The sequence below is a fragment of the Semicossyphus pulcher genome, unplaced genomic scaffold (assembly GCF_022749685.1).
Source record: "Semicossyphus pulcher isolate SPU_LCO1_2020_fin unplaced genomic scaffold, fSemPul1.0.p SCAF_8, whole genome shotgun sequence".
Taxonomy (NCBI): domain Eukaryota; kingdom Metazoa; phylum Chordata; class Actinopteri; order Labriformes; family Labridae; genus Semicossyphus; species Semicossyphus pulcher.
In genome coordinates, this window is record NW_027211759.1 from 8,409,350 (window position 1) to 8,424,238 (window position 14,889).

General features: G+C 41.1%; 1 long non-coding RNA gene across 1 annotated transcript in view; it reads left to right on the forward strand.

Moving 5' to 3' along the window:
* LOC138612932 (uncharacterized) overlaps positions 1 to 14,889 on the forward strand; it is an 81,242-nt gene that overhangs the window by 18,311 nt on the left and 48,042 nt on the right. The window contains exon 2 of the long non-coding RNA XR_011309715.1: positions 1,377 to 1,486. This is a non-coding gene — a long non-coding RNA (uncharacterized lncRNA). The remainder of the gene's footprint in view (positions 1 to 1,376; positions 1,487 to 14,889) is intronic.

Consider the following 14,889-nt stretch of genomic DNA (forward strand, 5'->3'; position numbering starts at 1 on the left):
GATTATACATTAAAGCCTGAGTCATGTTTAGCAAGTGGACCCTCTTAAAACAAAAAATAAAAAGGCGTTCAGTGTAAACAGACTCCCCACCTCTAAACCCATGTCTCTTAATAGTTTAGAGCCACAACACTAACAATTCCTTATATAGTTTGCTTTCTTGTCTGTGCAGACCAGCGAGGGCAAAAGCAGAATGCTATGCCTGCAGGGCTGAATTTAGGGCAAGGGAGTGGTTCATGACTAATTTCTGTTGACTCATGGCTTTAATGAGAATTGGGACGTGACAGTGTTGCAGAGCTTGAGATGGTTCATTAGTCTGTTGACATTATTAATGCACACAGAGTGGCTTTTTGGATTTATGATGTGAAAGTTTATTAAGATTAAGCCACATCAAGTGGGCGCTGGTTTCCTGCTCAGCGTGGTGCCTTGTAGAGAGTCACTGTCCACAAAAAGAACATCCCTTTTAACTTTAGGTCTTACGGCTAGACCAGTTATTAGATACTTTTAACATGATTTGAATGAATGACAAAATTTTTTCTGTTGAGAATAGAAACATAACATTGATGACCTGAAGCTGTTTAGTGGCATTAAGCAGGATAGTTTTGGATCATTTTGACTCGCCTTGCCGAGCTCAGCATGAAGAAAACATGTGCCAACAGGTCGCAGAGCTTTACAGGTTAATTTTCTTTTAATTAAGATAATTGAGCAGCTTTCTCTCCAGAGGTTCCCATACCTACACCTCACTATCATTAACCCCTGCAACCTCTTACCGCCTCATCTCTTTTTCTTGTGGGAGCGATCTCCTGGCATGGAATCTGCCAATCTGGTGCCAGTTCTCATATAAATATCACAACGTTGTCTGCTGCTTATTAACGAGCACTTACACAATTTTCTTTTTTTTGTGATGCCAAAATCGTCCCTAAAGTTGTCCTCAGTGTGTAGTGATTCATTATTTTTTTAGCAACACCTTTTTCGTCATGTCAAGTTTGCAATCCTGCTAGCTACTGCTGCTGTAGCTAGCGGTAGCTGGCAGCCTACGGTAACGTTGATTGTTGTGAGAGTGGCGGCTGCAATGGCGATCATGACGGTGCATTTCCGTGACAAAGTGTTAGCAACAATCAAGTTAGTTTTCCTCCCTTAAAACAGCGAGGAAGCCTATTTTGTTAGATATAAAAAAAATGTATTAAAAGTGCATCTTATACACCAAATTTTACGATACCTGTATATGTTTTATACATTGGTCTGTGTATCTCCTGATCTGTATGTGAATGCAAACAAAAAGTTTGTCAGTCTAAAAGAAATATTCCATTAATTGAAATATCTTTGACTTCAGGAGTTCACCATCTAACATGTACCCGCTCTTGCTCTCTCATCTGCAGGGAAATTCGCCGCAGCCCTCGGATGCCCTGTGGCTTCGTCTGAATCAGCAAGTTCTCAAGCTTTCACACCTATAATACTCAAAACAACAGGGAGCAGCATATCCTGGCAGGTAAGCAGATTCCTTTCATTCAAGTGTCCTTTCATTTTCGTCTGTAGGGCTGCACAATGAATTATAATAACATTGTTGCTTTATTTCACATCCTTATGTAATGTCTTTGTACATCCCAGTAGCTCTGTTCATGTTTAATTTGCTTAGAGATCTCTTGCCTAAAACTTAACACTTCTTATTTCTCTCTAAGCTAAACTGTACATCAAAAAATGACAAGACTTTATGAGCTGAGGGAGTTTTTCACTTTCTTCTTCTTAAATAGCTCGGGTGGGTTGGGAACTCCATCTGCGGGCCTGTATATGCCACTAAAACAAAAGAAACATTGGTTTGCACAACGCAAATGAACTGCAGCATCACAGGGTAACATAACAACACAAATAAATATTACAAAAGTGTACAACCACCTGCAACATCACCACAACCAGGCAAAGGAAAAGTCCCTCATGGGCTTGTTTTGATGCATTATTCATTGTGATGGCTTTGACTTACATAATATTTGAAGTAGACTTTGTCTGATAAACACAGGGTTAGTCATCCTTGCACAGGGAGGCCATATTGTGGGTTGAGTTTCTGCCCTTGCTGCCTAGGCTAATGTTTGTTAGTTCTTTGTCTTTGAGCCTGCCCCATAAATCTTCTTTTTTACAACCAGTATTCTCAGGATTTGGCACCGCAGGAAAGCGACAAAGCAGAAGTGCTCAACAACCCCACCCAGTCAGTTAGGCTCTTTTAGGGTTGGATGTCTTTAGTGTAGGTTTATCCAAAACATGTTTGTGTTGGAGTGGGAAGGAGAGGTCAAAAGCATGTCTAGGTACGTTTCCTCCCCCTTACACATTCCCAATACTACAGTGATGTTCATTTTTAATGTAATTCAAACCAGGTTCAAATGATTCAATAGAAATGCTATGTTTTTTCTATGATTCACTCATCGTCTCTTGCTGGGAAATGATTTCATCCCTCCTGACTTCACGACAGTGGTATTTCAAAATTGTAGCTTCATGTCACCTTCAAAGCTCCGCAGCTATTTCTGGCCATGTTTTGTTTTTGTTCTGTTTTCATAGTTATTACCTTCTCGGCTGTGATGGCGGAGACTGCTAAGTTGTGTTGTCCCAGCGAGTCCCTTTGTATTTAGCATGGCTGTCGTTGCTTTTCCATTCCGTGTATGTCCCATTCCTTTTTTTTGCCCTCCTTTTTTGTGTGTCGTTCAAACGTGCAGTGGTGTTTCTTCTACAAGGAGAAAGTTTAGGTGGTAGATGTTAGTGTTGTCTTTCTTATCCACTATTTGACTATTTCTAACTTCTTTTCAGTTTTTTTGATTTAAAAGTGCTGAACTATTATATTTGGGTTGATGCTTATAAGTGCAGTTTATTGAGACGGTTCCTCACAGTAAGGAAGAATCCACCAACACAGGATCCATTTGTTAGGAAGACTTTTTATGAGCTTTTAATTCATAGGAGCTGTTAACAACCTTCCTCCTGTAGCTGTAGCACATGTCTTGCAGAAACCTAACACTATTTTTATCCTGCTTTTAAGTCCCTAGACATTAAATAGAGTTCTTTCAGGAACAATGCTTTAGGGGATTCCTTTGAAAATGTATGCGGTAATGGAAATTTAATGGTGGCAGTTATACCCTGATTTCAGCTAGAAAGTCACATTAAGATGCCACATAAGAAGCTGATTTTGTTGCATTATTTCATCTTTATTTGTGAAGACTGAAGACTTTTAGATGGTATGAGCGTCGGCTGAAATGAGTGGTAGAAAATCAGCTTTGGCCTTCAAATAAAAAGGAAACAATAAGTTGTTCACACAGTTCAGTTAAGCCGCCTGTGGCTTTGCTACAGAGGCTAAGTCCTGCGGTTAGTCCCTCTGTGCTGTCTGATCACTCTGTATGCCCATGTGTATTGACCGGCAGTATATATGTAGAGATCCATCAAGATTACACGTTGTTGACTCATGGAAGCTCTTTAAGTTCCTCTCCTTATTGATTGCTGCATTTCCCCGCTGTGATTGTCCTTGATAAATAGATTAGGGTGTTCCCTGTGCTTTTTGCTTCTACAGTTACCACTTCAACAACGCTCACTAAAAGTGCCCTTGCTATCTTGCTCTATCAGTAAACAATGTAAAGTTTTCCCATTAAGGTTCCCTTTAATAAGGTCAAAATCAATTAAGCTACAGAAAGCATCCAACTTCCAGGAAATGTAGTGTAAAAGTGCAGAAAGATGAACCTTGGGTCGTGTTCGTCCTTGAAGCCCATCATGTCAATGGAGCCAAGGTCAGAGCAGATCAATAAGTGAGTGGGTGTTGGGAACATGTATTCCCATCACACTCCTGCACCGCCTATATCTTTCAATCCCCGACTTTCCCTGAAGGCCCCACTAAGTGGACTGGAAACCAGCAGCTGTCGGAGTTCTCATCAGAGAGGGAAAGTGAGTTTCAGTGAGGGAGTCACGGAGGTCTGAAACGTCAATACCAAATGATGTATGGGTCAGCTCTCTGCTGCATTTCTTAGCCATTAGTCAGAGGGAACCTCAAAGAGTTTGAAGTCACAGACACAAGCATATTGGAGTTACATATTTTTTATTTACAACAAGGCTAAAAAAACAGAACTGGCGTTTTTTTATGACAGTGGTGTTTATAGATGTGATGTCTTGAATATAGAATTAAGGTAACAAGAATAGGTCAAAACCTAGTATGTGCATCAGGTCAATGTGCGCTTTTGTGGGCAATGTGTAGTACTGATGAGGCCGATGATAACGTGTTTGAAAGCAGGTGCGCACTGCGGACGTAGGTGAGGACAGCAGACGAGCAGCGGAGGAGCAGCCCCGCATATTCCCCGAACAAAGTATCCAGAGCCGTATAGACAGAGAGTCACGTCAGTGGAGGTCCAATATGCTCCATGATCCGCCATTGCGATGTCGCGACTCTCTCTCTCTCTCTCTACGGCTCTGAAAGTACCGTGACTTATTCACTCACTCACTCAGTTACTCAGTCAGTCACATATAGACCCGTGTGTATGGCTGACCCCGGTGGTCAGCCAAAAACCTTATATTACATAAAACAACTTTTTAAATCTTAGTAATGGCTTAAAACTTACAAACAAAACATATTTTTAGAAGAACATCTCCTCTGGCTTAAACCCCAAGAGCACTGGCTCCATGTTTAAATCAATGTCTTGCTTTCTCCTGCCATCACCTGCTGATGCAACAAAGGTCGAGAGGTAAAATGACGCCACTTTGACATCCCAGCCTTCCAGCTTTAGTGGCAGTCTCGTGGGTTACGGGAGCCTTTTCAAAATGGTTTTGAGAGGCGTGGGTGGCAGTCTCCCCTAAATTCCACCAAACTGTGACCCCCCGTCCCCTCCACGCTGCTTGCTATAGTTATCTCAGGCCTGTTTCTACTTAGTTATGGCAGGAATGTGCCATTGCATGAGAAGAGGTCATCGCTCCTCATGGCCTGCAATGGCTCTTCCCCAGTCCTTAGTCAACGCTGCCAAGATATGGACATGCTTTCCCACGCATGCAGCCTCCCTCCCATTCATCAAAGAAGAATGCTGATATTTATTATGCAGGGAGCTTTCCTTCTGCCGGCTATTTCGAGGAAGTATCTGATTTGTATTTTTTTCTTTGAAGCTCTTCTTACCCATGTAGTCTGGTTTCTAAATAAACCAATGCTCCACTTTATTGACGTCATAAATAACGGACCTTTTCACTCCTAATAAACCTTACATTTGCTGTATTACAAGACTTAGAATGTTCCAGCAATGCTAGTGGATTAAATCTACATCAATTTGATCCTGATCCTTTTTGTACGCATTAAGATCCTCTGACTTTTGTTTAATACCTGACCTATCTCTACCGGGACCTTGACGTTGACATTTGTTGTTCAGAGTGAAATAGCTTCTCAGCTAGTAGACAGACTGCCATGGTATTTTCAACAGATATTCAAGGTCCCAGTGGAACTCTCAAATGTCTTTGTTGAACCCCTTGACTTTTCTTCTGGGGCCATCAGCCATCCATCACCATCATTTTTTCTCACTTATCCTGTCAAATATCTCAACTTTTGCTTCATCGATTGGAATTAAATTTGGTACAGATATCCATGGTGCCCAGGCAATGTACCCTCCTCATGAGAGAGTTTTCCTCTAGTGCCCCAATGAGGTTTACGCTTTACGTCATGACTTAAAATAGGATCCCAAATTAATTGTGTCCAATACTTTGGGTATTATTGACTGAATATAGACTTTACCTTCCGATTAAAAACATGCTAAACACCTGCTAAAAACCAACATACTACCATTATCTTGCATGCAAATGTGAGCATCCATCTTCATTAAGCCCCAAACAACTTCTAGCATGCCTGTAGACTCTTAATTTATTTCTTTATGTGTGGCTCTCATTGAGATCTATCCGACTCCACAGAAATGTGAAGCATCCATCCTCAGCGTGTTGTGCTGTAGCCACAAAAACCTCATTCAAGCTGCTTTCCCACATGCATCTTAACCTATAAATGCGCTGGCAAGTTTCTGTGTGTCCCATCATGTGGGATTAGAAGCTGGAGTCGATTTTCTGCATAAGATGCTCTGAGTAATTATCCAGCTCATAACATTCATAGCAAATCTTCCATCGTTTGCTCTCCTGGGAAGGAACGCAGAGACCTCCATAGGAAGAGCAAGTGAAGGTCAATGACACTGTTGTACATGTGTGAATGTTTATTCCCTTGAGATTAAATGGAATTGTTGGTCATTTTTGTCCTCATACAAAAGGAAGCAATTTGGTGTTCTCTCAAATATCTATTAGATTGGTTACACCAGGGTTTTCTCCAACATCATCTGATGTCACACAGCAATCACACAAACGTTGGTCCAAACACCGATGGTTGATTGGCAGGTCATTCTTGTTGCCAGGTTACTTTTCCGTTTGAGATCAAGCCACCTGATTGTCAGCACATAGGACGCTTACCATTGTTTGCCCTTTTACGATCATTCCACCATAACTCTAAGGCGCTGTGCCTAAGCCTTTATATGGTCGGGAAAACCCTGGTTACACTCTGTTCCTGTTTCTAGTATAAAGTTTGGAGCTGGTACGTTGTTAGTTTAGCACCACATAGCTGCAGTCACGGATTGGTTGATAATGGACTCTGTTGCAAGGCCCTTTTCTCTAACCACTAGACACATGTTGTCAGATAAGATTTATAGTTGCCTGAAAAATCATCAGCATCCTGTAAGATGCAGACGGACTTTAAATTAAATACTAATTTGTATTGGACATTTCTTCATTCAGTTTTCCGCTGAGTTGCCAACCTTAAATCAGCCAATGAGGGTGTTGTGGAGTGGGAAGTCCCTACTTTTGAAAACAGATCTAGTTACTTCACACGGTGTCATGTAATCTGTGTGTCAGATTTACGGGCCACTAGTCTGCCCATAGACTTTCAACTTGATCTGCGTCAAGCCCTTTAGTCTGGCCACCTATTGTTTCACTGTTTAGTCAACCTTGTCTTGCCTGGCTCTTCAAACAAGCTGAAGTTTCAGCTGTTCAGCCTCTGCCTCCCCCATGCATGGTTTGTGCTTTGAAGATCAAATGAGAAATTGGATTCCATGCTTTGATATTAAAGTTAGAATGGAAAACTACTAAAACAAGTATCAGTGTTTTCTTATCAAAAAGCCTCTGGCTATCCTATTAAATGGCTTTTACTTTATCTTGGTGGTGTAGTCGCAGCTCTGTCTGTACATTCACCTGACCTCTTAAACATAAGCTTGTTTCATAGCTTTACAACCACATTGTTTCAGTGTGTCTGTTAGATGAACATTTTATTATATAGGCTAATAAATGGAAGTTTTTTTGTTGAAATAGAACAAAAATTGATTTCACAAGACTAAGTCAAAACCTAGTATGTGGCTGACCACATCAAGTCAAAGTGAGCTTTTCGCTGCGGATGTAGGTGAGGACAGCGGACGAGCAGTGGAGGAGCAGCCCCGCCTACTCGCCAAACAAAGTATCCAGAGCTGCATAGACAGGGAGTCGCATCAGTGGAGGTCCAATGTTCTCCTTGATCCGCCATTGCTATGTCGCAACTCTCTCTCTCTCTACAGCTGTTAAAATACCGTCAGTCAGTCGTGGAGAGGCTTGCAACTTGAAGGCATTTCAACATTTCTTTATAGCCTTAATGATGATGCTGTTGCAAATCTGATTTCTGCTTTACCTCGTTTGCAACTGCTCAGAAGTGTTCCTATGTGCCTCCTCCTGCAGGGCTTAATCTGTTGAATTAAAGCTGAGATCTCTCTTACACTCTTGAGCCTTTTGAGACTGTTTTGATCGCCTTTGGCAAAGTTATGGAGGACTACCAATCAAAGTGCCTTGGAACTTTATAACATGTTATTGCAGAAAGAAAAGGTGAAAGTTTTGCCCAAAAGTCTGTCAAAGTTGTTGAACAAACAGATTGGCAGGGTCTCACAGAACATGTGTGCACACAGACATGCACACGCAGACTCATACATGATTGATGTCACTGTGTATTGGAGATGATGTGCAAGGCCAGACAAAGTGATATAACATTACCTGTGGGGGATTTATCATCCTGTCAATTTTAAAGGGATTTACTTGCTATTAGAATCACATTATATTGAAAAGTAGAACCTAAATGCATGTTACCCCATGCCAGGTTCATTGACAACCCAGGAGCTATCCAACTGAACGCAACTGCTGAAAGTGTATGATCTTGTTTTACTGGAAGGATGAGGGAGCTGTAAGAGATCATGTTAGCTACATTGCCTCACAGAAAAGAACAAGTATGGAGATCAGAAACTTTTCTGATGGGTAGGTCAAGAAAAATGGCTTCTTCCCTTCAGAGTCTACATATTTATTATATAACCCACCCGTCAGAATCTTATTAAGCATTTACTGGGTGAAAAAAATGGGTTCAGACCAGTGCAGCTACAGCCCATTGTCATCTGGGTGGATGTTATGGGTGAGGAGACTTCACTTTTCTGCTCAATATAATGTAATCTTGCCTTGTTGTGACTCCTCTGCACCCGGCCAGACCCCGTTCCTCCCGGCCTCTATAGCATGTTTTCTCAGCTGTGTTTACATGCCAGCCCTCTGAAACTTGGAGGGTGGGGTGAATGCTTTCCTCTGTCCCAGACCTTTGACATCTGTCAGGATTTCATCACTCATATTTTTCTATCGCCGTTAGGTCTGAGCTTGTGTCCACATTACTAACACTTTCATGTTCAAGACAAATATATTATACTGTTTATTTCCTCCGTACATAGCCCTTATTTAAACTAGTTTCTTGCTTCCAGAGGTTTCCCAAATGCCCTTCACTAATGCAATCATACTATTTTCTTTGACCTGCAGTAACTGCATATTATGAACTTAAACTTGTGTACGCTCAACTTGACATTAATATATTACCGACACAGATATATTAGATGACTGTATTCAGGCCAAAAAATAAAGTCGTGCAGGGACACAAAGATTGGAAACGCACTCAAGGGTATGCTCTTAACTCTGACCTTCCACTTCCCCTAACAACATATTTCCTCCATGGCAAATAATGCAAACCAATCAGTCACTTAGCGGGGAAAGAAGAAAACATCTATACTACATGCATTATTGATGAGCACCATGAAAATGGAGCCTATGAGCTAATAGGTAATCTTTCATATGTGGTGTGCAGCACATTCGGTACCCTGGATTATTGAGAGTCCACTCCCTGGCCGTCACCCCACACTCCTACTCTGTTATTGATCATCTGCGCTCTAATTTGGCCCCTTTTATTTAGAATAATGTGCAATCTGTATGCATGTTATGTACTCCAACTAGAGATTTGGGACCAGATCCCTCAAAGGATCAGTCAAAGGGGATGTCACCTTCTTTCTCTCCACATTCAACCTCTATATGACATAAAAATACGTTTTAGTAGTTACAAATCTCCTTTAAAGTTCCCCTCACTAAAATCTACATTTTCCTAACAGCAAAGTCAACCCTTGGATTATAAGACACTGATTTACCGTAAAGTTTCAAATGTAAGCCAATCCAAATTAAACGCACGAGTGCCTTTTACTAGCCGGGTGTGGCTGCACATTTGACAAATAACAATTTAATATTTTTTCCATCTTTGCTGTGCGAGAGTTTTGGGCAAAAATAATCAAAGGCCTGTCTCCTATAGACGTCTGCCCTAAAGAAAGGCTTCAGATTGAAGCAAATAAAAACTGGTTTCAGGTTTCCCTAATAAATACATTTAATTTTAACTATAAGTAGATTTTTAGTTTAGTTTTTGTTTTAGTTGTTCTTTTTAAGCAATCACCATGGTTCAGTAAAGTGTACTGTGGAGTTGCAGCAGTCTGTCACACTGTTTTGGAATCTGTTGGATGTAATATTAAAGAGCCAGTGTGCCGATTTTCACCCTCAGTCCTGTCATGCTATTATGGGGAGCTAATGGCATTATGGTAGAAAAAAAATCTAATTTCGCTCTGTGCCTTTGGAGGACGCTATCCGCTTCTCCAGTGGGCCCTGGAAAACCTCCACCAGACTACGTAAAGCGCGTCATCTGGCGGAGGCCAGGGAGCTCGCTACACTACACTTCCTCAATCTAGGACGCCCACCTCCGATGTCATGTCTCATTGAAAATCGGCAGGTTTGAAATGTAGACTGCAGACCTGAAGACTTTTTAGACGATCCACCGATATATTCTTGTCTGATTTCAGATTCTGTAGCGCTCTGAGCCATTGCCTGCAGCCTGCTCGCTGGGCCGTTCCTTTCAGAGGGAGGGGCACAATGCACGCTGGGTGTTGTAGGAATGTAGAATGGGCGAAACCACAAGCTGTACAACTTTCTCCACAGCTATGGCGCCAGTTTCAAATAATATTGCTTCTATTGATTATAGAGAACACCAGCTTTGACTGACAGTTTCTTTTTACAGGGGCGGATTACTCCTTTAAACTTCACAGCCATCTTTTACACAGTTTGTAATATAAAATACAAAAAATATATATTTTATATGGAAACAGGATATTGTTGATGGTATGTAATTTGACTGTAATCATATATGCATTAACAGAGCTAAAGCTACTTATGACAGATTTTTGATGTGAATTCAATGTACCGCAGTGTGTTAGTCAAGTATTTTACTACATTGGAAATGCACAGTAATGGATTAGCCATGCTGAAAAAAAAACAGCCAAAGAATATCACATCAGGTAAATTCTGTTCATCAATCATATTCTCATATTGAGATCAGATTGGCTATTTTTATAATATATTCGGACACGGTTGAAAAACGAGTGTGCTTCTGACAGAGGCAGAAACCAGATGGGGAGTTGAACTGGTAATGTCCTCAAGATGTTAACACTGAAGCTATGTCACTGAGAAAGAATGAGAGATTACTAAAACAGAATGATTACCCAGGACATTTTGGGGGGAGGTGTACCTCCTTTTCTGTCTCTTCTTGTACAATGAGGATAATCTTCTACAACCAAGCTATTGTTATTAAGCTGTCACTCAAAGGAACATTTTCTGCTGCCAGTGTTCTCTCGTCTATTCTCATCATGGCTCAGTAAGAGTAAGAGGAAAAGTTCTTTATTTCTCATTTGGGTGAGATGCAAATTAAAGTTCAAATTCAGCCTTATTAAGTTCAAAAATATTCCGCCTATTATTTAAGGCAGTACTTGGAGATCTTGTGAATAGCGAGAGGCAGACAAAGTATTTATATGGAATGTATTTTTAACGAGCAAAGAAAAAGGTCAGACATCCCTGTGAAACCCTGAGATAGAGTTTAATCCAAAGAATGCTTTTGTTTCTGCAGGGATGAGGACTCATCTGTGAAAACGTTATATAAACGTCTATGTTGAGTCTCAGAAAAGCAAGGATTATGATTGTTTCCTTCCCGTGTCACAGGGTAATAACTTTCTATCCAATGGATTGATTGTCTGTCCTTTTTCTTTGGAAACTTGGTGTGTTACCTCCTGCCAGAAGGCCCACTGAGCCAAATCTGTCTTCAGATGCCAAATGCCCAAAAGGAATTAGATTTTAGAGAACTCGGCAGGGGGACGGGAAAAAGAGGAAACTATTTTAGGAGGGTGAAGTGGGACAGGGTTAAAAAATGACCAGAAATATAATATCTTTTTGCAATAACCCATCAAGGTGAAAAAGAGACTTGGTGCAAAGTAAGAATCCCTGATGAAGTATGATATCCACTGCAGGAGTCATTCATTGTGATGAAGCATAGGAGAGCGGTGCACACTTATTTGATCTTCACAGTTCAGTTAGTTTATCTGAATAAGATGAATCATTCCAGCTATAACTTCACAGAATTATACTATTTATACATTCTAATCTATCTGAATTACACTTGTATATGTTCCATACTACAGTCTACAAGGGGAATTCAAATCATCAGAGTCCAACACATTTACTACTTTTACAAAGATAATATAAAATTAGGGATGCACAATGTTATCGGCACGCTAACGGTATCGGCAGATTATGGCTTGAACATTTTTCTGCCAATATTTTCCACCAATAAAACAACGCTTTAATTCTGCCTAAATACTCGCCGATTCCCTAAAAAAGCTTGACATAATGCTGTGACATTAACTCGGCACGAGTGTCCCCGTACACTGCCTGCTCAAAGTTATCAACAATATACAAATAAAGACTAAAAAGTCACAGAAACTCGAGCCAATCAATAGAAGTTAAACAACTTTCACAACTCTTAACTAGCTAACAGTTAGCTCACATGCTCGGCAAAAAATACACTCGCGGCCAAAGACAACGCTGACAGAGTGTAAGATGTCAGTTTTTGGCCACTACAATAAGAGTAGGCATGATGTCAACTCCACAGGGGACGCTTGATGTTCTCTGCAATTAGGTGGAAAAAAACGTGCCAGATATATCGGTATCAAAATCGGCAATCAGCAAAGAGGGTTGAAAAATATCAGCATATCGGCAAAAAATCCAATCCCGTGCATCCCTTATAAAACACAACTTTGACTTGCACTGACGTCCTTTTTCCACATGACTTCTTGAGATGGCAGTTCATACATCATCATTGCCATTTTCATCTTTCCCCAGAGATACAGACTATTGCATTCGACTACTCTGATATTTTTTTTCTGCTCATGGAAGTTAAATCTGTTCGAGGATCATTAGCTGCAGTTCTATTCTGCAGTGTGCAGCTGCAGCCCCCTTGGCAGCCTTGTTTCTTCATCTACTGTCGCACAAAATCATTGAGTAGTGATATTGGATGGCTTGCTACATGTGGTCCACACCTTTAACTAACTCACCTGTGTCTTAAAAGCTAATGAACCCTGAAACCACACCTATAAATCTGTGTATTCCCTGTTTAAAAAAAGAGTCACATTCCAAATGATGCTGCTCTCATGTAACAAGACAGACTGCTTTGTTTTAAGCTCATCATGACATTTGAAAGGCTAACATTCACAGCCGTCCAGAGCTTCATTGTTATAAATCCCAAAACGTTGTCAGGTTGCAACGTGATACGGCTCTTAAAGCCTTCATCGCCTCATCCACGGTCGTGGTTGTGTTGTGGCGTCCTGTTGGTGCATGTCTCTCACGAGCTCAGCTGTTGATGGAATGCAAGGCTGGTAGTGTTGGAATATTTTGCGGCCGGCTGGCACAGATGTGCGAGCATCAGAATGCATCACTTCAGGCCTGAGCAAAGCAACCAAGCATGCCTACAAAAGCTTTCAAAGTACATACACTTTGCATAACACACACACACACAGTGCGTTGAAGAGATGAAAAGTATACAACATACAATAATGCGTAAAGTAACATAAAATGAGGTCTTAGGATTAGCACCCATACCATGCCCCAAGAACTGAAAGCACTTTGAGCATGAAATTAAATTATTATTTGCTGAACTAAATAGATTAAATAGTCATACTTAAGTGGAAATTTGCTTCCATTGCCTTTACACACACAACAACTAAAGAACATCAGACAACACATAAAATAACAGAATACAAGTCGGTGTAACTGCTTTGTCCTGTAGAGTGCTTTGGCGTGTGTTGGTTTGCAGGTCACGTTTCCCCCCGGTGGAGTTCGATGCTCTGCTCCAGTAACATTAGTCCGGGCGGGGTGGTGGAGACACGTGAATTTATTACAGTTTTTACCCTATAGCTGTTCCTTGAACTAATGAGTGCTAACATTATCTTTTCATAAAAGAGACTCTTATTATTTTAGTGTGGAAATCTGAGTTCTCAGATCTCCGGATCTTCTTACAGCTTCACAGACCTGAGGCCAACACATACAGCATGTGCGAGTATCTGGCCACAGCTTCCTTTGCAAACTCAACTTTACCAAGCCCTTTTACTGAAAAACTTATTTTCCCACACTGCCCTTTTAAATACTCTCCCCAGTGCTGCTTAAATCAATGACCCTACTTTCATGGTGATCCACAGCGTAGCTACCGGTGACTTCCCTCATTATTTGGTACCCGGTTTATATTCTGAATTACACTTCAAAGGGCTAATTTGGGCCTGACATCCTATAAATAGAACGGAGTGACACGGGGCGGTAAAACTCAGCAGGGATTGCCTTCGCTCACTGTTCTAATGACTTCATTTCTATGCATCGGGAGCAGCGCTGATGGATTTTGATGTCTTGCTGCGCTTTGTGATGAGTCAGTCATCACATCTACAGCACTTATCATGAGGGTCTAAGAATTCAGCTTGAAGACAGCCCTGCGACTTTGACTTTAAGCATAGTCAGAAAGTGACAGTCAATATGAGATGCAGTCTCACCATTTTTTCTCATTACCTTTCTTTCCTTTGCCTACTTATGGAATAACTACCCACTGCTATTTTAATGTCAAAGGCAGTCCCAGCTTTCTGACAACCTATCCAGGATTTGAGCTGATGGCTGAGATAGTTCAGGAATTTATTTCTTGGCCTGCAGACGTGTCACTTTTTTCCCCTTTATGAAAAAGTAGGACCTTCATGAAACATGTAGATCCTGTGGAATATGAGATGAGTCCAAACATCTGCACCAATTGTATACTTCATAAAATCAAGGCAGCATGTATCACTGTCCTTTTCTCCATCATTGACACACATATCTCCCCAAAAACCCCACATTTTCCAACATCTGCCCCCAAAATCAGCAAACATCCCAGCTATTGTACCTTGTAAGGTGTGCATTGGGGATGCAAGTCAAGTCACAGAATTCTGTGAAACTGCCTGTTCGAGGAAATAATGGAGAATCACTGCTGGAGAATTGGCAAGAACAAGCATTCGATATCCTGGTACAAGCCAAAAAACAGAAGAACAATGGACCTTAGTTTCTCAGTGTCTGTCTTCTCAATGCCATTGATTGAGTTGGCAGAGGATGCGCTGAGGATGTCACTGCTTCTTCTTTTACATTACTTGTTAGCTATCCACAATGAGC